The following is a 22,564-nucleotide window of genomic DNA, read 5'->3' as shown; positions in this document are numbered from 1 at the left end:
TAGTAGTAGTAGTAGTAGTAATAATGATAAAATTCTCTCTCAAACAGCCATAGGATCAGATATCAGATCAGATGAATGTGTAATATGACACACTTGTTTTAATTATTTTTATTGTGCTATCAGTTTGATTATTTTGATGGTGCCCTTTAGACAGTATAAGTATGTCTGATACTGTAAATATATGCTAAAACTTTATTTTGATGGTCAACCAACAGATAAACTGACTATAAGTGTCTTTGCAAGTACATCAGTTTATTCTACCATACTAGATTCTACCATTTTTGAGCATACTGATACTCTAATTAGAGTTAGTTGGCATGTAGTTGCAAAATAGCTTATAGTCGACTGATTAAGGGGGTTTATCAAAATAGAATTTAACCATTTAAAATATTGCATTTTTTCAGTTGTTGGAGTATTAAGCACACAATAATTAACTGACATAAGACCCAAAGGAAACACATAAATAACACTTAACATCTAACCACTCACAAACTGTAGTAAAATACTGTGCAGAACAGTGTCAAGATATGATACAGTCCTTTATACTGTAAATGAAGTAGTTTTAGTATGGTAAACTTATAACCACAAATACGTAGGTATTATGCTGCATTATAATTGCTGTTATGATTATTCATAAGTTGATATAACATATTATTAGGATATTTATAATGCATTGAGTATTTATTAAAATTCCTTATCAATAGCCTTATAATGTATTATAAATACAGGCTTCATAGAAAGTGTTACAGAAAGGGATTATAATTTATATATAGATAATTTATATAATTATTTTAGGACTTTTAAAAAAAAATACCTGCAATGGAAGCCAATGATCACTTAAATTTACTTAAAATATACATACAATATTTTATTTTTCATTTTTCCTCAGTGGTGGGGATTTTTCAGTCTAATAAAGACAGTATATTTTTAATATTTATATAATGACATATTTTTTTTTTATGACTGAAAGCCAGTATAATTCTGACATCTCTATGAAATATTTCAGTGAACGTGGTTTCACCAAGTACAACATTCCAATCAACCAATCAGAATTGAGGGATAACTGTTTTATGCTTATAATCAGGGTTAGTTAATTAACTATCATTTCACACTGATTTTAGGAATAAATTATAGGTAGGGTTAGGTTTTGGGTAGGGGTGCTCCGATCACGATCGGCCGATCGTTATGCGTATCTCGTCAGTAAAGCGGTTCTCTAATCAGCGGTTAATTCCATCAGGTGCCGGATTTCACATAGAGCAGCTGTTACTACACAGAGCCATTGTTAATAGAGAAGATGGACAAATCCACTTCATTTTCAGCGTTTTTTGGTGCATCTTCTCTATTAACAACGGCTCTGTGTAGTAACAGCTGCTCTATGTGAAACCACGCACCTGATGCAATTAACCGCTGATTAGATAACCGTCTTTACTGACGAGATGCGCATTAACGATCGGCCGATCGTGATCGGAGCACCCCTAGTTTTGGGGTAGGGATTGGGTTAAGTCTATATTTTTGGACAGTAATGTTGATCCAGGAACATAGCTTACTTGGCAATATCACGGCGACTGAAATAGTCCCCCCCCCCAACATTAATATTTAACCATTGATAAGCCATTCAACATTACAAAGCTATCAATTTTAACTTGTATTATACTACTTACAATAACTTCTATTTTAAGTGAACTTAAAACAATCTTCACATACCTGTTATAATGTCATATTTATATGTGCCCTTCAGTAAGTAGGAAATATACAGAAATTGAAAATAGTTATCAAACAATAAATTCTAAATCAAATATAGGTGAATACTTAAAGCTACCATTGATTACCAGACATCACACCAGCTGGTTATTATGTTTTTTTTTTGTCTGCTGTCCCTTTAAGAGCTGCCGATGCTCAGCATGATGCAGATCTGACACACATCTTTAAAGGGATAGTTCACCCAAAAAAATCAAAATAATGTCATTAATAACTCACCCTCATGTAGTTCCAAACCTGTGAGACCTCCATTTATCTTCGGGACACAGTTTAAGATATTTTAGATTTAGTCCGAGAGCTTTCTGTCCCTCCATTGAAAATGTGTGTACGGTATACTGTCCATATCCAGAAAGGTAAAAAAAAAAGATTTTCAAAGTAGTCCATGTGACATCAGAGGGTCAGTTCGAATTTTTTGAAGCATTCGTCCAAAAAACAAAAACAAGACAAAGAATTATACAGTAGATTATTTTTAGATGCAGTTTAGGTTTGTGTGCATTGAAAAAAATGCATACAGTACATACACATATTTATTGCATACAAGACAGACATAGGTCTGTAGTGTATGAAAATGGAATACTATTGTTAGTTTAGCAACATTCTTACACCAGTCTCCTTTGAAATCATTTGTGCTTATATCAATTGTGGAGTTGACTGCATATATAAAGCATTCTAAATTAGTCCCTTCTGAAGTTACATTTCAGTTAGGATGCTTTCATCAGATGCAACAGCATGTAGGTAGCAGACAACGAACTGGGTTTGGGAACAGAGGTATAGTGTATGACATTTCACATTAAAGAAAATCCCTCCCACCAGTAATGGTAACACAACAAATTATCTAAACCAATTTAACACTCAGAGATTCATAAATCTACATTCATAATTCTGCCTGCCCCCACAGAAATGAACACGTGTTAAGCTAATCATGGTGCGTTTCCCTTAGTGACTGTAGAGACTCTGAGAGGAAAATGTGATCACACAGGATGTTAGCATGATAGCAACAGCTGCTGGAGATCCAATAACAGTGCCAAATGAGCTTTATTAGAGTTGATCGAGTATATCTGCACATTACAAACAGAAGTTATTTTTTTTACTTTTAAATGCTCAAGCTCTGATATTCAGATATTCCATCATTCCAGTAAGAATTACTTCTGTTGTTTTGAATTTGTCAATGACAAAATTCTAATCTAATTATCACTATAAATATATAGCACTTATACAATACAGATAGTTTCAAAGCAGCTTCACAGTAATAAACAAGAAATTAAAAGAATCCATAATGCAAACTTCTTCAAAATGTCAGACAAATTCAAATTCTGCTGTAAAACAGTTGTAAATAGACAACAGTTAGTGTCAGTTCCATTCAATAACTGTGTGAAGTTAATCAATTATGAATCAGTTTAAATTCAGCTATAAGAAGCTCTATAGAATGCAATAGTGTTGTTACTGATGTCAAGTCAGTTCAATGTTGATTCAGTTCACTTCAATAACTGTGTCGATGTGGCAAAACTACGGTGGCCGAGACAGCTCAACATGCTGCAACTTAAGAAAACACATGCAAATTGAAAAAACATCAGCAAAAGAAGAAAACATCTTCATCAGTTTGACAACACAAGGGTTGTAAATCATCACAAACACATGCATATGACGAAACGCGCTGCAAATCCTTCACAACACATGCATATGACGAAACGTGCTGCAAATCATCACAACACATGCATAAACGAAACGCGCTGCAAATCATCACAACACATGCATAAACGAAACGCGCTGCAAATCATCACAACACATGCATAAACGAAACGCGCTGCAAATCCTTCACAACACATGCATTAACGAAATGCGCTGAAAATCCTCACAACACATGCAATTAACAAACGCGCTGCAAATAGCACTGACCACAATGGAAATGTTTCAAGGTGACCTCAAAAAGTGTCATACCCGACTTGGATTTGTTTATCGTGCAGTGGCTACTGGTCAGTGGAGTTGTTGGTGAACTGAAAGGTGAGTTTTTTTTTCTTTTTTTCATGGTGTTTTTCAACACCATGATTCCTTTATCTTTTTGATATTATTAGACTAAATTGTCAGGATCCTGCCCTGACAGTCCTGTCCATCTTGTCTCTGTTTCATGTTTATTTGTTTGTCTTGTGTCTAAGCACATGGTTCTGTCTTTGTTCGTGTCTGCCACGTGCTTCTCTTGTCCCACCTCCTTGTTACCCCTGGTCACGCCCCCTTGTTTAGCCATTGTCTGCTTGATTGTTTTCACCTGATCCTCATGTGTACTGTTCTATATATTGGGTTCTCTTTCCTTGTGTCTCTGCTGGTTCGTTTTTGGTGTTTACTTGTCTCTTGGCCCAGAGTTTATCCCTTTGAGCTTGATCATTATTTTTGATCTCTTTTCTAGTTATTTATATCCTTTTTGGTCTTTAGTTTTGTCTAGTTTAAAAGGAAAGAAATATTTTTGTGTATTCTAATCTAGTTTTGTTTCTCATTTGATTTAGATTTTCATCTATTCATGTATAAGTGGATTTTGTTTTTGTTCATACTCTTGGATCATATCTTTGGATAGCTTTTGGTTTTCTTTTACTTTGTTCTAATTTTGTTTTCAAATGTCCGTGTCATTTTGAGTCTTGCTTGTTTTTGTGTATTGTCCTGTCTTGCCCACACTCCGGTTTCCTGGCCACTGAACCCCACTGCCTGGAAGCAGCTCACCTCTCTCACGTGTCAAGTCTCTGGTCTCGTGAGTCTCTACCTGGCGACTAGACTGGTGATGTTTGAGTTTCACTTGAAGCTACGGGTTTCCTGTGTCTACCTTGCCCTTCCTCTGGTGCTGCCTACTCTGTGCTTGGGCCCGTGGTCATCTTGGACCGTCTCAGTGGTCATCCCTCCTGCCTGTATTGTCTACCCTGCCCATCTGTTTGAACCGTTTCACTGCAATTTCCCCCAGCTGTTCCAGTCTACATTTTGTTAAAGGGGGGGTGAAATTCTATTTCATGCATACTGAGTTTTTTACACTGTTAAAGTGTTGGATTCCCATGCTAAACATGGACAAAGTTTCAAAAATCAAGTTGTACGTTTGTTTTTCAACACCATGATTCCTTTCTTTTTTTTTAATGTTATTAGCCTAAATTGTCAGGATCCTGCCCTGACAGTCCTGTCCATCTCGTCTCTGTTCCATGTTTCTTTGGAAATAAGGATAAGGAAATTCCGCTCCATCTAACGTCACACAGAGCCATACTTTGGGAAAAAAACTTTCCAAAACTTGTGACAAACACAAGTTTTGGAAAGTTTTTTTTTTTTGAGTATGGCTCTGTGTGACGTTAGCTGGAGCGGAATTTCCTTATATGGGTCCTAAGGGCACTTCTGCCGGAAGAGCGCGCACTCCCATATAGCAGAGCACTGAGAGCACAGACATTCACTGATCAGAGCGAGAGCATCACGAAATGTCACAAAAGAAGTGTTTTTGGTTGCCAGGGCAAGACATCCCTGCACCGATTACCAAAAAAAAAACGCATTAAGAGACCAGTGGATGGAGTTTATTTGAAGTGTTTTTGTTTGTTCCCTGCATTTCGAAGATGGGATACTGGTGGGATGTGAGTGGCTCTTCTCGTTCCCGCCTACTTCAACGCAGAATTATGATGTTTGTAGCGTATCAATGACGTACGGGTCGGATATACATGTGGCCTGGCCGTTCAGACGGAGGTCGCACTTCAAAAGATCGGATACGTATCGAATTCAGGACCCCATACCGAAGTGGCCTGGGTCACATTTGAAAAGATTGGATCTGTGTCGTTCAGACTGTCATGAAAAGATCAGATACAGGTCTTGCTGCAAAAAAAAAAATACATAGCTGCAAAAAATAAATCGGAATTGGGTCGTTTCAGCCTGCAGTGTGAACGTAGCCTTAAATAATGGTAATACCTCATAATAACCAATCTGGTATTTTCTGTTACACAAATACTGACACAGGTGATGCAAATGCTGTCAAGACAGACAGACATGGGGCAAACAATCGTTAGGTACTTGAACAGTACTTGAAAATGGACTAGATAGTTTATCTTGATTAATTGTATAGATTAGCATGTATCTTGGCATTTTTATCTAATCAATGTCAGGGATGAACATGTTTTCCTCCTCACCTGTTTCAGACTGCCTTCACCAGCAAACAGTTGACCCAATGGCCATCCAGGCACCAGGACAATGGAGGACAAGGCAAGTAATCAGCCTAGTACACATGCCCAGTCTGTGTATATACTGTATTTACTAGTGGTTAAAAGTGAGGGGCTTGTACTCCACCATAGAACAGACAAAAGACACCTGTGAATGAACAAAGGAGAAAAAGAAACAGTGAAAAATAATGCAAAAGAAAAGGTATAGCAAGAACTTAAATAAAATTAGTTGGTTTTGCTTAAGAAATGCCTTTTATTATTATCCAATATAGGAAAAATCAGGCCCAATCAGATGAATGAACTGCAGATTCTTACCAGGGACATGAGAGGAGTCAGGTATTTCCAGCACAGCACGAATAAGTGGTTGGGGCTTGATTTTGTCATATGATAAATACGTTGTGTGTAGAGGATTTAGTTTCTTTGGCTTTCCAGCATTGATGTTGTATTCTGTTGGCTTTAATGATGTTAAGGTTTATAGCCTGTGTGTGATTTACCATTAAGGGCATATTGTAGTCAAACAACAGGAATACATACCCCCCCCCCCCCCTGCAGGTCACAGTATAACATAACAACACATAAAGATATTGTGGTGTTAATAATATACAATGCAAATTAAAGAAATAAAATTGCACAGACCCTCGGTCTTTCAAATTTGAGAATTTTAACAGTAGGCCTTTATACCGTAGGCTCAGTTAATTTTTGTTCATTTTACTCTCATAACACAAAACACTCTCCTTTGACCTCTGTAACTGTGATGAATTGGCCCAAGAAGCAAGTGAAACAGAAGAGCAGGAGGAATGTTTCTCCCCGTCCTGCCCTGTGCAGAATCACTGGGAACAGATCCATCACTGATGTCGTGACGGCTTCCACTGCAACATACTTCAAAGGGACAGTCATATAGTTATGGAAGAATATGAGAGTGAGTAAATAATGACATAAGTTTTATTGTTTGGGGTGCTATCCTTTCAAAGCACTGAAAGCTGTTTTTCCAACAAACACCAAATTATCTAATTTACCTAAATAATCATTTAGTAATTCTTTTTTTTTTTTTTTTTTTGTAAAAGAAAACTATATATTTAATGTAAATATAATCTTAGTTACATATAAGTGTTAAATATAAATATTAAACTATCATTCAGAGAAAATGCAAATTAGTGCATTTGTATTTATATTTAAATTCCTTATTGCTTTTATATTGTAATAAAAAACATTTATAGTAATTTGCAGTTCAAGGCATTACAACTTATTTGTCTGTTTTATCTCACCTGTATCTGGCCCCAGCAAAATAATTATGATGAAGAAACAAACAGCCCACAACTGAGGGAGAGACATCATGGCTACTGCCTGGGGATAATCTATGAGCACTAGTCCTGGACCTGTCAGAGACAGTGTGGGATTGGATGTTGGATGCAGTCAGTACTCATTACTTTAATACAGTCTCTGTTTGCCACATTTCATTATGCTTTCAATTCTCCTAATACAGTGTGTTTGAATGTTGCACGAATGTTGCATTACCTGTCACCTCTGTAATGGGGATTCCCCAAGACTGTTAACACAGCAAATACAGCCACTAATCTGATGTATGTGTTCAGAAAACAAAGCCACAAGCTGTCCCTGATAAACATTGATTATAAAAACACATACACATAACGTCATTCATTGTCTTGCATTTTCTCGCTGAGCATCACATGAAACAGTATACATATATTTCAAGAACATTTTTCTAATAGACCAATACAAATATAGATAATTTTTTTAATTGTTGATTCATCTATTCTTTGTTATTTTACTGAAAGCTCAAATACTAACCTGTAGCAGTTGTTGTTATTTATTGTAGCTTGCCAACACATTGAGAGTTCCAACAGACACACTGTAGGAAAATAAGATCCTACCGCCAACCTCCAACCAAACCTACACACCACAATTTCAATATATAATACATTGTTACAGATTTGACAGATTTGCAGAGTTGCTAGTTACTAAAAAAAAAGTGTTAAATATGATGATATTCCAGTGATTGAAAGTGGTACACTGTACCACAACATGACCTTATTGTCACGGTTCTTGAATTTACTTCTTCTTCTTCTTCTTCTAGTGTTTAATGGCGGATTGGCAGACCAACATAAATGGTGCATTTCCACCACCTACTGATCTGGAGTGTGGAGTGTACTTGGCTTTGGAAGAATTTTTTTTTTTTATTCTATTTACTGTTTTATTTAGATATTTAAATAATAATTCATGAATTCTTGATTGTCTTGTCCCATTTCCTAGTAATACTTTTATTGAAATTGTATCAACTCCCATCCTTCCTAACTCTTGACTTAACTGTTGGGGAAGTCGTGGCCTAATGGTTAGAGGGTTGGACTCCCAATTGAAGGGTTGTGGGTTCTAGTCTCGGGCCGGACGGAATTGTGGGTGGGGAGAGTGCATGTACAGTTCTCTCTCCACCTTCAATACCACGACTTAGGTGACCTTGAGCAAGGCATCGAACCCCATAAATGGCTGCCCACTGCTCCGGGTGTGTGTTCACAGTGTGTGTATGTATGTGTGTGTGTGTACACTGCTCTGTGTGTGTGCATTTCGGATGGGTTAAATGCAGAGCACAAATTCTGAGTATGGGTCACTATACTTGGCTGAATGTCACTTCACTCACTGTTGTCTCTCCCTTTCATACGGTATGCAGCACATTCTAAAAAGAATATGCTGGACTGTTTCTAACTCCCCGCAATTATCACAGTTTCCTGTATCATGCTTCCCTATTTTATAAAGACTATAATTTAATGCAGTGTGACCAATTCTTAACCTTGTAATAATTACATATTTTTTCCTACATATTTTTTCCTATTTCCATATCTTTTCCTTTCATTTCCAACCCCTTCCTGAATTTGATAAAGATGTCTTCCTTTAGAGTCATTATTCCATATCTTTTGCCATTTTTTACTAATTTCAATTGCTATTAATCTCTTGATTTCTGATTTACTTAATGATACATTAATTTCTATTTGTGGATGCTTTAATGCTTTCTTTGCCAACTTGTCTACCTCCTCATTACCATCCACACCCACATGTGCTGGCACCCAGAGGAAGAATACCAATACCCCTAACTGCCTTGCTCTAAATAAACCTTGCAAAACTTCAAATATGTAATCTTGTCGAGATTTCGATTTTCCACTCATAAGACTAGTGAGAGCAGCCATTGAATCCGTACATATCACAGTTCTTGAGGGTTGAACTTCTTCAATCCACTGTAGTGCTAATATGATAGCTAGTAATTCAGTAGTAAATACTGACACATGATCCGATAATCTTTTTGCAATTGTTATATTAAATGTAGGAATGAATACTTCTGCTGCTGTTCTACAAGACTCTGGTTCCTTTGACCCATCTGTAAATACCTGTAATACTGAATAATATTCTCGATTTACATACTGTTTAACTACTAACTTAGTTGTTATGCTTATTTTATCATTTATTTCTTTATGTATTTGTAAGTAAATTAATGGCATAGGATACATCCAAGGGGGAATTGCTGGTATTGGAACAGAAGGGGCTATTAAATATTCTTTCAATCCCAAGCTATTTGCCTCCTTCCCTACTACCCAAACAAAGCTTGTTATTTCTTTGTATTCATACTCCCAACATTCCTTCAAAAGTATTTTTACTGGATGACTTTCCAGATGTCCACATACACCAGACCAGTATCTCATCCTCAATTGAAGTCTGCGTTGTTCCAATGATAATTCTCCTAATTCAACTTGTAATGATACTACCGGAGAAGATCTAAATGCTCCACAACAAATTGGCAATGCCTGATTTTGTATTACTTGTATTTTTTTAAGTAAAGTTTTATTCGCAGAACTGTAAACCATACTTCCATAGTCTATATTTGACGTGATCACTGCATAATAAATTATTTTCAGTTACTGGCAACTTGCTCCCCAATCCACACCTGACAAGCATCCTAAGACATTTATTCCTTTTTACACTTTTCTATCAAATTCTGAATATGAACTCCAGAGTTTAATTTATAATCCATCCACATACCCAGAAATCTCACTACATTGACTTGTTCCATCTTGAATTTGCTGGCTCATGCCCTCTGTGTGTACTTGGCTGTGTTGGAGGCGTGGCCACTAATTACCACTCACCTGATCACCACCACCAGCTGCAGTCACTTTTCACCTGCCTATATATGTGCTCATCCCACTTCCCAAGAAACAATATCATAAACAATATAATTTTGTTTTGGTGATGCCCGCTTTAGACAGTCTGTTAACAATAAGTTACTTTGCAATTGCGTGTCAACTACCAGTCATTAGAGTATTAATAGACTGTCTGTTTAATGTTTTCTAACACTTTATTTTGATGTACACATTGTTCTTGCAAAACTCTGTATGACTGTAATTATTTACTCCCATAACTCAGTAGCTACAGGAGTTGAATTAATTAGCATTGCCCGGTTGAGGATCAAATGCTTTGCAGCAAGATTTACACAGTCACCTAAGAAAAAATATAAATAAATACAATAAAAAATTAGATATTGTGATTTTATATTCATCAGAGAGCAGCAGATGGGTGTATTGTTTATTTATTTAGATTATCACGTCTTCCAGGTGTTGTCACAACCGGCCCATGGCAGTTGGGAGCTGAAAGAAGAGATGAGGAAGAAAAGCGCCCAGGCCATGGCAAAAGTGTTTGCATGGGAAAAGAATAACAAAATTTAATTAAACAATATTTACAAATTTTTGATTAAAACTTTTATAATACATGTAGCAGAGGAATGGAAATCTCCCAATTTTCAACCACATTTCCTGCCACAGCCAGAAGAAACTCAAAGACCTCTCTATTCTGTTTGTTCTTTTGTTCTGTCCATTCCACACAGTTTTCACACATTTCCATTGATGTCCAGGCTGCACAAATTCTGGAGTGGTGATGTACTGCATTCTGGTTAGCATTAGTTTACACAAATGTGTGAAGGTATTCATTGACTGATCCTCCCCAGCTAAACTGACAAACAGGTTTACATTATTTAAGAAACAGAAAAGACAGAATAATGATAATATCCAAATCTTATGCAATAGTTATCCAAAATTATTCAAATAAAGTGGCTATATGAAATAATGTAAATTTTGCATTGCATTATGCCATGTGATACTGTATGTAGTGGCATACCTGTATACCAGGGTAGAGACAGCACATATAACTCACCTTCCATCTGAAAAGTTTAGTCACAGTATAGATTAAGTCATTGTCAGGGTTATGGGCTGTCTCTGTGTGTTTTTGCTCTGTGTGACCCAGTTTCTTCCTCTTGTTGATGTTTGAATCCAGGTGTCTAGTCATTAGTCCTTTAATTGTCTGTGTATTTAAGGTCTTGTTCATTCAATTAGTTTTGTTGGTTCTGAATGTCTTTTCCGGTGTCTTCTATGTTGTGAGTGGTTTATTAAAGACTGTGATATTCAAGAACTTCTTGTTTCCTTAAATCAGTCATCAAATCATCATAATAATTTTGTGATATGTTTATTTACTTGAGTAAATTTTTTGGGTAACTAATACTATTGGGGTATATTTAAAGATGGGTACTTTTACTCTTACTTTGGGGAAAAATCTGTACTTTTACTTCGTTGTTGTGGACGAAACTGCTCTCATTACTTTATCTTAATGCAATACAAGTTATAAATGCTTTATTTTATTCTAAATGCGCCATATACATTTCTCTTGGCAATAAGTGATGCCCATTCGCAAATGATTAATTCTTACGTCAATTCTTGAGTCAATTCTTGAGTCAATTCTTGAGTCAATTCTTGAGTCAATTCTGTCAAAAGGCTTGATCAAACCAGTTGTCAAACCAGTGAATCGGTTTGTGAATCAATTTGAATAATTCAATTCAATGTCAATTCTGATAACTCTGGTTTAATTTCTCAAATGGATGCAGGCAGAGCTCCCCCACTCCCGCCTTCAGGGGAGCAAATCATGATGGCCTTGGCTTACCTGGGGGTAAGCACAGACAAAAGTAGACAAAAGGATAAGGAGAGACTGAGACGAGAGAGAGGAGAGAAGAAAAAATAAATCCTCTGCCAGGTTCCCGGACACACTGATGCTTGTTCCTCAACCATCCCTCAGGAACGACTGCCGCATAAAATATAATAAAACCACAACATTAACAGTCCAGGTCTGGTCCTCTCTTGTCCTTCACTGTCATCACTCCTCTTTTTATCCATCTGGAGCTCCTACGTGGGACTCAAGCCCAGTTAGTGACACAGGTGTCGCTCATTATCAGTCGCTCTACCAGCCTTGCTCCGTTCCCATGGCTCTTGGCCCTGCCCCATTCATCACAGTATATTATATGTATATATCTATGCAACATCTATGTTAGTGTTCTAAGAATCTTCAATAGTTTTTGCATCAGCACCCAATCCTGTTGCATATGCAAAATACTATGCTTCGAAGACAAAGAGACGAATGTAACTGAGATGTTCTTCAAACTGACTTACAAATAAAGAGGTGAATCTCATTAAATCTATAAAGAACATTTCCAGGTTATATTTCACCCCAAACTTAAAGGTCCCCTTCTTCATGATTGCATGTTTTAAACTTTAGTTAGTGTGTAATGTTGTTGTTAGAGTATAAATAATATCTGTAAAATTCTAAAGCTCAAAGTTCAATGTCAAGCGAGATATTTTATTTAACAGAATTCGCCTACAAAAAACGACCCGTATAGACTACATCCCTCTAGTTCCTGCAGTAATAACGTCACTAAAACAGTTTTTTTGACTAACCTCCGCTCACATGAATTCACAAAAAGGGGGGCGTGGCCTTGTTGCTCTCCGACGGAGAAGAAAGAAGAGCTGTGTTTGTCGCCATGTCGTTGAAATGCTGTTATTTTCATCTCTGAGTCCAATAATCTTTGTTTGGGCTTCCCAGGGACGCTGTACTTGGAGATTAATGGTTACAATTTATGTTTAACTCGGTTTCGGAAAATTATAATCCACATGTAAAACTATGTGCAGCAAATTTTGCTGAGGACAGCTTGCTCAGGACAACTTTCTCAATCTCAATCAGTTTAATGCCGGATTCGCACAAAGATTATTCTTGAAAGATGGAGCAGTTCCCTCTTTATCTGGAGAAGGTGTTGTTTATAGACCACAACCGGTAAGTGTATTTTATTATTTAAGTTGGTGCAACAAGGAAGACATCAGCCCGTTTTTATAACAGTGAAAACAGCGGTATACACAGGTGAATTGTGTGAAAAATACTGTGTTTTTTTACACGCGAAACAAGAACACGTTATATTGCACGCTGTAGACACAATCAAAGCTTCAAAAAAGCGCGTAAAACGGGACCTTTAAAGTAATAAGAAATAATATTTTTTAAATAGTAAAAGTAAAGTAAATCAAGATTATTTGTCCCCCTTGAGGCATCCTTATTCACGAACGTACACACAAACAGAGAGATCCAATTTGCAGTGTTTTATTTAGGAGAATCCAATAATCGGACAAAGGCTTGTGGGAAATGTAGTGCCTGCAGTGGGGTGACTATATGGGGAAGTGAGACCACTAGTGGACACCCAGGGATACACAGATCAGACACTGTGACACTATGTGACTTTCCTCTTTCAGAAAAATCCAATCAAAATTATATTACAAATTATCCCTGCTCTTTCTGTAGGGGTAAGTGGGTGATTGTTGTCAACTGTTCAGAAGAAGTGAAATAAAGTGGACGTATCTGTAATAAAACGTCCCAATACTGCTTTGAGGGGTGAATCAAGGCCCCCAGTAGTAAGGTAAATATCCAGATTTCAAATGTAATAAACTCTTTTTTTCTCAGTTCTGCTGACTGTGGGGAACCGTAGTTTAAATAAAAAGTAAATGTTTCAATTTCAGTTCACTTTACTGTTAAGGATTTAAATGACAGGCTTTTTTCAAGATTATATATATATATATATTATATATAACTGTTATTGTTACTATGGAAGAAATTATCACTTTCTAAAAATTAAAAAACAAAAATAGATTGTGAACATTTCTGTGTGGATCAGTAGTGGATTCATAGATATACAGTAGCAGTCAGAAGGACATTAACTATTTTGAAATTTAGGTTGAGGAATAATGATTGTTCATCCGAGAAATCCATTGTGAGTGGTGAATATTGAATGTATGTAGTTCTACCTAAATGTTTTATATGTAAAATACTGTACATCTGTTAGCACTGTTTGACAGTGTTTCCACATTTAGAACACCTTCACAGCATGACTATAACTGTACCTTACTGAAAGCACTGCCTTATTCTATTCACTGCAGGGACCCTGTAATAGCATATAGGTCATAAGCTACGGGAAACTCAATTATTTTGTGCAGAGAAAGTGAATAAAATCTAAGCAGCCAGGTGTCCTTCTCTTTGCATGTAAGTACTGAAATTACTTAATCTATCATTAATGATCAATTAATGAAATCTCCACAAATTCTGGTGTGTTGGTTTAAAAAAAATATTATTGTTTTTAGATATCACAGTGAATCTATTCCTTAAATGTCAAGGTATGTTCCAATAATACACTTAATAAACAACTCAGTAAATGTACTGTTGTACTTATCAGGATGAAAATGTCCCAAACTTCTTACCTTCTCAGGTCAAAAGATTCATCAAGCTAAGATTTACAGTGAAAATTCAGAAGTTCCAGAAGGTGGAAGACTGGAGGTTACTTGCAGCACATTTGGCTTTACAGAAAAGGCAGTTTATTCATATCTGTGTAAAAATGGTAAAGCTATTCGTATGAAAAAAGGGACAACTCGACAAGACACCACCTTTAAAATACAGAGAATAGAAATGAACGCTTCAGGCAACTACAGCTGTGTGTTTTCAGAAGAGCAGTTGGAAATAACCAAAGTGACAGGATATGGTAAAAATTACATCTTCATAAATGTGATCGGTAAGATACACAGCACTGTTTGCCTACATTTGTGAGTATGTTTGATAAAATATTACTTACAAATTGCCTTTAATAAGAGAGAAATGTTTGATACTGAAAATATTTGTATGTGTATGTGGGGTAGGTTGATTTGTCCTGGAATATATTAAGGGATACACTACAACATTTAATCGTAAGTGCTCTTTTTCTCGCCACAGAATCTTTAATTTATACACAGATTACTTTACTTAAACCTGAGGTGCCAGTGGGAAGTGATGCTGAGTTTAACTGTTCGACATCCAAACCTTTACACAAAAACCAGTCCAAGAACATGATTTGGGCTTATCTCATCAAAAATGGAACGCCTGTTGAAGTTAATATTTGGGACACAGAGAAGATGATGACAACATTCACCCTCAGAGATGTCAGGATTGAAGATGCTGGGACATACAGTTGTGTTGTATTCCTAAACATACTCCCTTACCATGGAATGAGACTTCATCAAAATATTACAGTCAATCTTGAGATTACTGGTAAGAATGGGAGGGGACAAACAAAACAAAACAATTTACAATTAAGTATTATAATTTTATCAGTTCAGTGAAAGTTGTAAAAATAGTAATTATTACAGAAATAATGTACTTTAAAAGAATATACTTGAGTGCAAACTGAATGTAATGTTTTCAGGCACTTAACAATGTTAATTGCAATTGCATGAAGATGTTTTTATAGTTTATATTAAATGCAGCTATTATATTAGCTGAAATTTAGAGTTGTTTTTAACTCACTTAATTAAGACTTAAGCGATGTGCAATTTCATAATTCTGTTGTCTACAATATGGTTAAAGTGTGTTGCCGTCTGTACACTTGAAACGTGCATGTCATTTATTTACATATATTTGCAATTACACATTTGAAATGAAAAAGTTGTAATTTAGTGCATTTAAAAAATATTAACTTTAAATTTAATAGTTAACAACACACATTAAAGTTAGTTTTACATCTTTATTTACATGTGCATTAGTATAATATTAAACACAACAAAGTAAGTGCATTAAAACATGACTAAAGATTTTTAAACAATGATTTAAAATGTACTTTAAAATAAAACATTTCATACATCCTAATCACAGTGCACACTTTTTAAGTGTTCTTAATTGTAAAAAGTGTTTTCTTGAACTTGAAAAAGGTATAGCCTTTTATTTCATACATATTATATTACCTGAAGATACCTTTTACAAGTATATACATTCAATATAAATAAAGCATTATAGTTAACTACACTACTTAACTATAAGAATTAGGTTAACTGTCAAAATAAGATGTTTTTGTGTTTTGACAGCGACATCTAATAGCAGCATTGACAAAGTCATATTTGTCATCATAAGGTACTCTATCATAGTTTTGCTCTTCAGTCTGTTGCTGGGAATCTCGGCACTGATCCGAAAACGAGGTACCACTTTCTCTAGATCTGCAAACACTGACATTCAATTTTGTTGAATTGTTCTGTTTAAATCCTAAAACTCATTTTCTTTCTGGTAGGATGCCTTAGAATCAACATTGAAAGGTCAGTTTGAAAAATTACAAGAAATTAAAGTAAATTAGAAATGTAAATATATCAGATATTAGATTTAGAACAATTTTAATGCATTCCTAAATCAACAGATCTTCGAATAACGAGACAGAGCTCAGAGGAACAGAAATTTTCCACGAAGGTATTCATTTAATGGTTATTATTTCTTGTTGGATTATTCCTTATGGAAACAGAAGGTTTGGGTATGCTGTCACTATACATAACAACTGATCTCATGGATTTCTATTAACTCTATTAACTTGTTTATTAACTTTCCTACATTGCAAAGTTAGCCTGATCTCATGAGAAAATCTGACAATTTTATGATGTGGTGATATCATATGAATTTGTACAATAAAAAAAAAGTGGTGGTAGTACATATTTTAAAGGGATGGTTCATCCATGACTAATGAAAATGAAGCAATCATTTACTTACCCTTACCACTTTCTGTGGAGCACAAAAGTTTAAGATTAGAACACGAGGTGTACGGTGTAAGGGTGTGTATATATATATATATATATATATATATATATATATATATATATATATATATATATATATATATTTATTTATTTATTTATTCATTTATTTATTTATCTGCTAAATGTTCATTTGTAAGCATTTAGGAGTATACTTTAATCCTACAATACAGACAACTTCAAAGTTGGACTAAAGACCCTAAAACACCAGTTTCTCGACTCTCTCCTTCTCTTATTTCATATCTTAAATTTTCAAATCTATCTTCCAGAAGTTAACAATCCTCACACATCTGATACTGGTGACACACAACATGTTGTCTGGTAAGCCAGTTAATTATGTATAAATATGTTTTTTTTTGCTGTTTTATCTTTGTGTTGTTTTCATCTCTTATTTTTCATACCTCTGACTGATTTCACGTCTTTTGTCTTGTCTGTTGCAATTTTAGCTTTCATATGAATGATTGATTAGTTTCTCTCTCTTTTTTCCTTATTTATTGACTTTTTCCACACAAATGCTGTAAATCAATGTCCATAATGACTCAGGAGTGCCTCAGAGTCTGCTGATTCCTCTGAAAGTGGTAGGTCTGCACTGAATGAATGAATGAGTTAATGCTGTGTAATTACTGAAGCAATCTTACAGTATTGTAAAACACAGTAATATATACACAGAAATTTAGTCATTTTGTGATGTGCAATTACAGTGAATAGCCTCGTCTGCATAACACAAATGTCTTTTATTTTTACAGATGAAGAGTATAATGATGTGGGAAGCATTACAGTATGATTAAATTATGCTGCTGCAACTTTGTGGGGTTATCTTTGCTTTTCCTATTTTACAAATGTTGCTTTTTATGGTCTTTTTTTACGTTTCTGTTTTAATCTCTTTGTAATCTGTTTATTGTCACTTTTTTATGAGACTGACCTACTGACTAATTGTTGATTATCACTTTAGTCACTGTGCACAATTTTTTTTTTCATGTAAACATTGCTGTAAATTATCTTTCAAGACTGGACATTCTTACAACTCATTCATACCAAAATACATTATGAATATTGTTAATGTAACAAATTTTAGAATACAAACTGATGTTTGTTTTATTTTTTTCTCTAAATCTGCAGTGTTTTAGTGTTTTCACAAATGTACTGAAGAATATCTCACAATAAAATGATTGGAATTTAAAGATATTTCACCAGGTACAGACGTTATTTAATTATTTATTTATTTTTTTGCAGTTTAAAAAATCTTTATTTTGTCATACAAATTCTATTTTAAAGGTTGATAGTGCTGTGAAATGTACTAACTGTTAACATCACATAAATATTAAATTCAAGTCAATTTTAGGTCATTTAGTGTTTAATGTTAACAAATTAAAATAATAAAATACTAAATAACTTTTAACACTGCATATATTTGTTTTCAGAATCAGTAGATATTTAACTCCATGTAGTGTTTTTAGTTATATTTTTCTGTAAAAGTAGAGTAAATCATGTTTTCTTCCATTGAAATATATACATCTTATTTTGGAGTAAAGAAGTAATTCTAAATGTGTCTTACTTCCATGAGGTATATTTTTAGCAATAGCCAAAAATACATTGTAAAAATGTTTTCTTTTATGCCAAAAATCATTATTAAAATCATTTTACAAATTTCCTACCGTAAATATGTCAAAAATAATTCATTTAATTTAGTTAATTTAGTAATTTTTGATTAGTAATATGCATTTCTGAGAATTCATTTGGACAAATTTAAAGGCGATTTTCTCAGTATGTAGATTTTATTTTTTATTTTTTGTTTTATTTTTTGCACCCTCAGATTCCAGATTTTCAAATGGTTGTATATTGGCCAAATATTGTACATTTAGAAAAATTTCCACTTAAGTTTTGTGGTCACATATAAGCTTTTCAGTGTGCTATGAACATAAATGTACACACAAGCTGATACACAAGATAGACTTAGAAAAGAACAAAGGACATCTATAACACAATTATGTAATATCCAAATTCTGATTTCACAACATTATTGTTCTTTTTCAAAAATATTATCTTTATAATCTTGAAAAATATCAACAAATGAGTATAATGCACTGTGAAAGGAAATCTGCTTATATTGTACAAATATTCAACTCATATGCGAAATTCAATTGATACTATCTTTTATATAATACTAACATTAAAATGTCTGTGTCTGTCTATTTTTACTACATAAAATAATATCAATGCAGTGCTTTGTAAACTAAGCATTCAGAGATATATCAACTGAGCAGAACGCAACATCTTAACTAACTTAAACTACTTTATGTACAACTGCTTCTGTCTGTCTTTGAAGAGGCTAATGTAGTTGTTCCCAACACTGCACATTTTGCATCTCTCCTTTGTCTGACACCCCCAATTCATGTCTTGTAGTATCTACTAATGAGCTGATGATCTGAATCAGGTGTGTTTGATTAAGGTGACACAGAAAACATGCAGTGTTGGGGGGCCTCCAGGAACATGCTTGGGAACCACTGGGCTAATGCAATTATATTGAATGTTTGTTTTTTTTTAATGAATATTTTCACATAAGAATTACCTGAATTCTGAATTTCACTACTATAGTGTAGTATTTCAGAGTAAATGCCTTAAACAGATTAAACTTTTCTAAAAACATTTGCATAGAGACACCAAACTGAAATTGAAATAATAAATCAGAAAGAATGTTGGTGTGTAACACATTATTTGTTTTTCTTTGTTTATTTACATACTTTGTTCACGGTGTGCTTACATAAATTATATATCACAGGGAGATGATGTCTGAGCTTGTTGCAGTAGATAATATGGAATATCTAAAAAACAGTATTTACTTAGAAACAAGCAGAAACACAGATCAGAAAAATGCAACCAGTAAAACAAATAAAATATCTGTCATCAAACTAAATCAAACAGGAAGTATTTATACAGAAGGCAAATTAATGAACTAATGATATAATTATCAATGTATTAGGTGACTGAAATGACTGATAAATCATACTGAAAAACTAGAGCAAAGGAACAAACTGAAGGTCTATTATCATGACAGATGACTTTGTCTGTCCGATTAAAAAAGAAGAACCACTTCAGCAGTGTGTGTAAAATAACCTGATGGAAAATTTCAGTGGGTAGCGCCTTAGGTGTCTATGGGTATGACCTTTATGACACTCAGTACACATTTAATAAGCATTTTACAGATGGTCACAAGAAACAAAATATGAATTGGCTGGTCAAACTGAAAAATAATACAATGAACTGACAAGCAAACATAATTTGGGCAGTATTAACTAATGGCTAAGTGCATATGCAACACATGTATAATCACACACACACACACACACACATGCACCTCACATCCTGTATTTAACCACCATCTTATTATTCGTCTCACAAATGCCGCCTCACTAAGGGCGAAACTAGCAATAGAGCAAAGTTCTGCATCACATATCTTGTACTGCATTTATATATGTCTACATGTCTTCTCATATAATAGCTTTAACCACAGTCAGTTGCACAGTAGTGGAACTTTACACAATGACTTTCTGTAGCTCCAATCCTCTGAACTTCAAATGACAATGAGCAAAATGCACAAATTTGCCTGCTTAGCGGGAGAAACTCTGTTCAGCCTTTTAATTAGTTTCTATAAAACCTGATGCATTTTGTGTATACCTGGCTAAAATATGTCTTCAATCAAGATTCTAAACTGAGAGAGTGAAACTGTGCCCCAATCATTTGCTTAAATAATTTAGAAAAATGTGCGTACTGTATATTGAATACAGGAGAAGGAGTAAAGCAGAACCTTGTGTCACTCCAATCTTTATTGGTATTAAATTAGATAATTCCTAATTTAAATAAACAAAATGGTAACATATTTCATAGATATGATTAATTTGTACGGAGGTGCATAATTGAGCAGACACATTTATTTCTAATATTTTAGACACAAACAGAATTTTTGAAATGAGTGGAATTTGCTAATTCATTTGCATCTAGTTAACAAATTATTCTAAAGACACTAAAACCCATTCTCTGAACCAAATTCTCAATAGCCTAAACCAGTGGTCTCAAACTCAATTCCTGGAGGGCCACAGCTCTGCAGAGTTTAGCTCCAACCAGCTCCAAATCACACATGCTCAGAAGTTTCTAGTAATCCTGAAGACCTTGATTAGCTGGATCAGGTGTGTTTGATTAGGGTAGGAGAAAAACTGTGCAGATCTGTGGCCCTCCAGGAATTGAGTTTGAGACCACTGGCCTAAACCAATGTTAAATAAGTCACCCTGTACTTTTCAAACAAATTCAGGTAGTTTAGACACTGTTTGCAGATCTCATGCACTCTTTTTGCAAAACTCTAAACATATTCCCACTCATTAAATGCAATTTACACTGTGATAAACTTGGGATGCAAAACCCTAAATGCAAAAAAGCTAAATGGTTGTCATAGTTTACATACAATAATTCAAAACTGTTTACACTAGTTTCTAAATATGTGAATGTACAAAATATAAACCAATTCAAAGTGCACAGATGGCATGGGTGCATTCATCAATCTGAGAGGTACAGGAGAGTTTCTATATGATGTGGAGGAAGAGGATGACAAGGAAGAGCAAGACCAAGAACAGTCATTTCAGATGAAATTGAAATTTTTTGTGCATGGAATGACAGAGAACCGGACAAAGTTTTCAATCAATATAATAATCAGTTGGAAAGTTCAAAAGAATAATGGAAGATAATCTTGTGTACAATTGCAAGTCTACCACGTTAGGGTGGAAAAACTGGCCCATGTTGACACAAACAAGGTTTTTTCCCCTGTTGCCTGCCTGCGATGTAGATGAAGTCCTCTGAGATATATATATATATATATATATATATATATATATATATATATATATATATATATATATATATATATATATATATATATATATATATATATATACACACACACACACACACACACACACACACACACACACACCGGTCCCCTTACATCATGCACCTGTTAAATTGCTTGGTACCACCAATTGCTAATTGAGAAAATATTTAGTGAGCGGCAGTAGTGTGGACGATAATGCCTTGTTGATGTCAGAGGTCAGAGCAAAATGGGCAGACTGGTTAGAGATGATAGCTAGGCAACAGTAACTCAAATAACAACTCGTTACAACTAAGGTATGCAGAATACTATCTCTGAACACACACCACATCGAACCCTGAAGCAGATGGGCTACAGCAGCAGAAGACCACACCGGGTACTTCTCCTGTCAGGTAAGAACAGAAAACAGAGGCTACAATTTGCAAGGTTTGTCTTTATTTCTGCTGCTACATTCAGATGGTAGAGTCAGTTAGAGTCAATTTGGTGTTCTGCCTTGACTCAATGGTTCAGGCTGCTGTTGGTGGTTTAATGGTGTGGGGGATATTTTCTTGACACACTTTCTGCCCCTTAGTACCAACTGAGCATCATTTAACTGGAACAGACTACAAAAGTATTGTTGCTCACCATGTCAATCGCTTTATGGCTACAGTTTACCCATCTTCTGATGGGTACTTCCAGCAGGATAATGCACCAAGCTCAATTAATCTCAGACTGGTTTCTTGAACATGACAATGAGTTCACTTTACTCAAATGGCCTCCACAGTCACCAGACCTCAATCCAATAGAGCACCTTTGATATGTGGAGGAAC

The 22,564-nt window shown here is 34.9% G+C and overlaps 2 long non-coding RNA genes across 2 annotated transcripts; one reads left to right on the top strand and one right to left on the bottom strand.

Moving 5' to 3' along the window:
• Positions 1–7,189: 7,189 nt before the first annotated feature.
• LOC127934510 (uncharacterized) lies at positions 7,190–7,835 on the bottom strand. Its single transcript, XR_008147781.1, has 3 exons — positions 7,734–7,835; positions 7,440–7,499; positions 7,190–7,300 (listed from the first exon to the last, which is right to left on the bottom strand). It is a non-coding gene; the product is annotated as an uncharacterized LOC127934510 (long non-coding RNA).
• Positions 7,836–16,167: 8,332 nt separating this feature from the next.
• LOC127934511 (uncharacterized) lies at positions 16,168–16,536 on the top strand. The gene is made up of 3 exons (XR_008147782.1): positions 16,168–16,279; positions 16,369–16,393; positions 16,492–16,536. It is a non-coding gene; the product is annotated as an uncharacterized LOC127934511 (long non-coding RNA).
• Positions 16,537–22,564: the final 6,028 nt, after the last annotated feature.

This window comes from Carassius gibelio, chromosome A18 (genome assembly GCF_023724105.1).
Source record: "Carassius gibelio isolate Cgi1373 ecotype wild population from Czech Republic chromosome A18, carGib1.2-hapl.c, whole genome shotgun sequence".
In the NCBI taxonomy this organism is placed as follows: domain Eukaryota; kingdom Metazoa; phylum Chordata; class Actinopteri; order Cypriniformes; family Cyprinidae; genus Carassius; species Carassius gibelio.
This window is presented reverse-complemented; position numbering and strand designations above follow the sequence as displayed.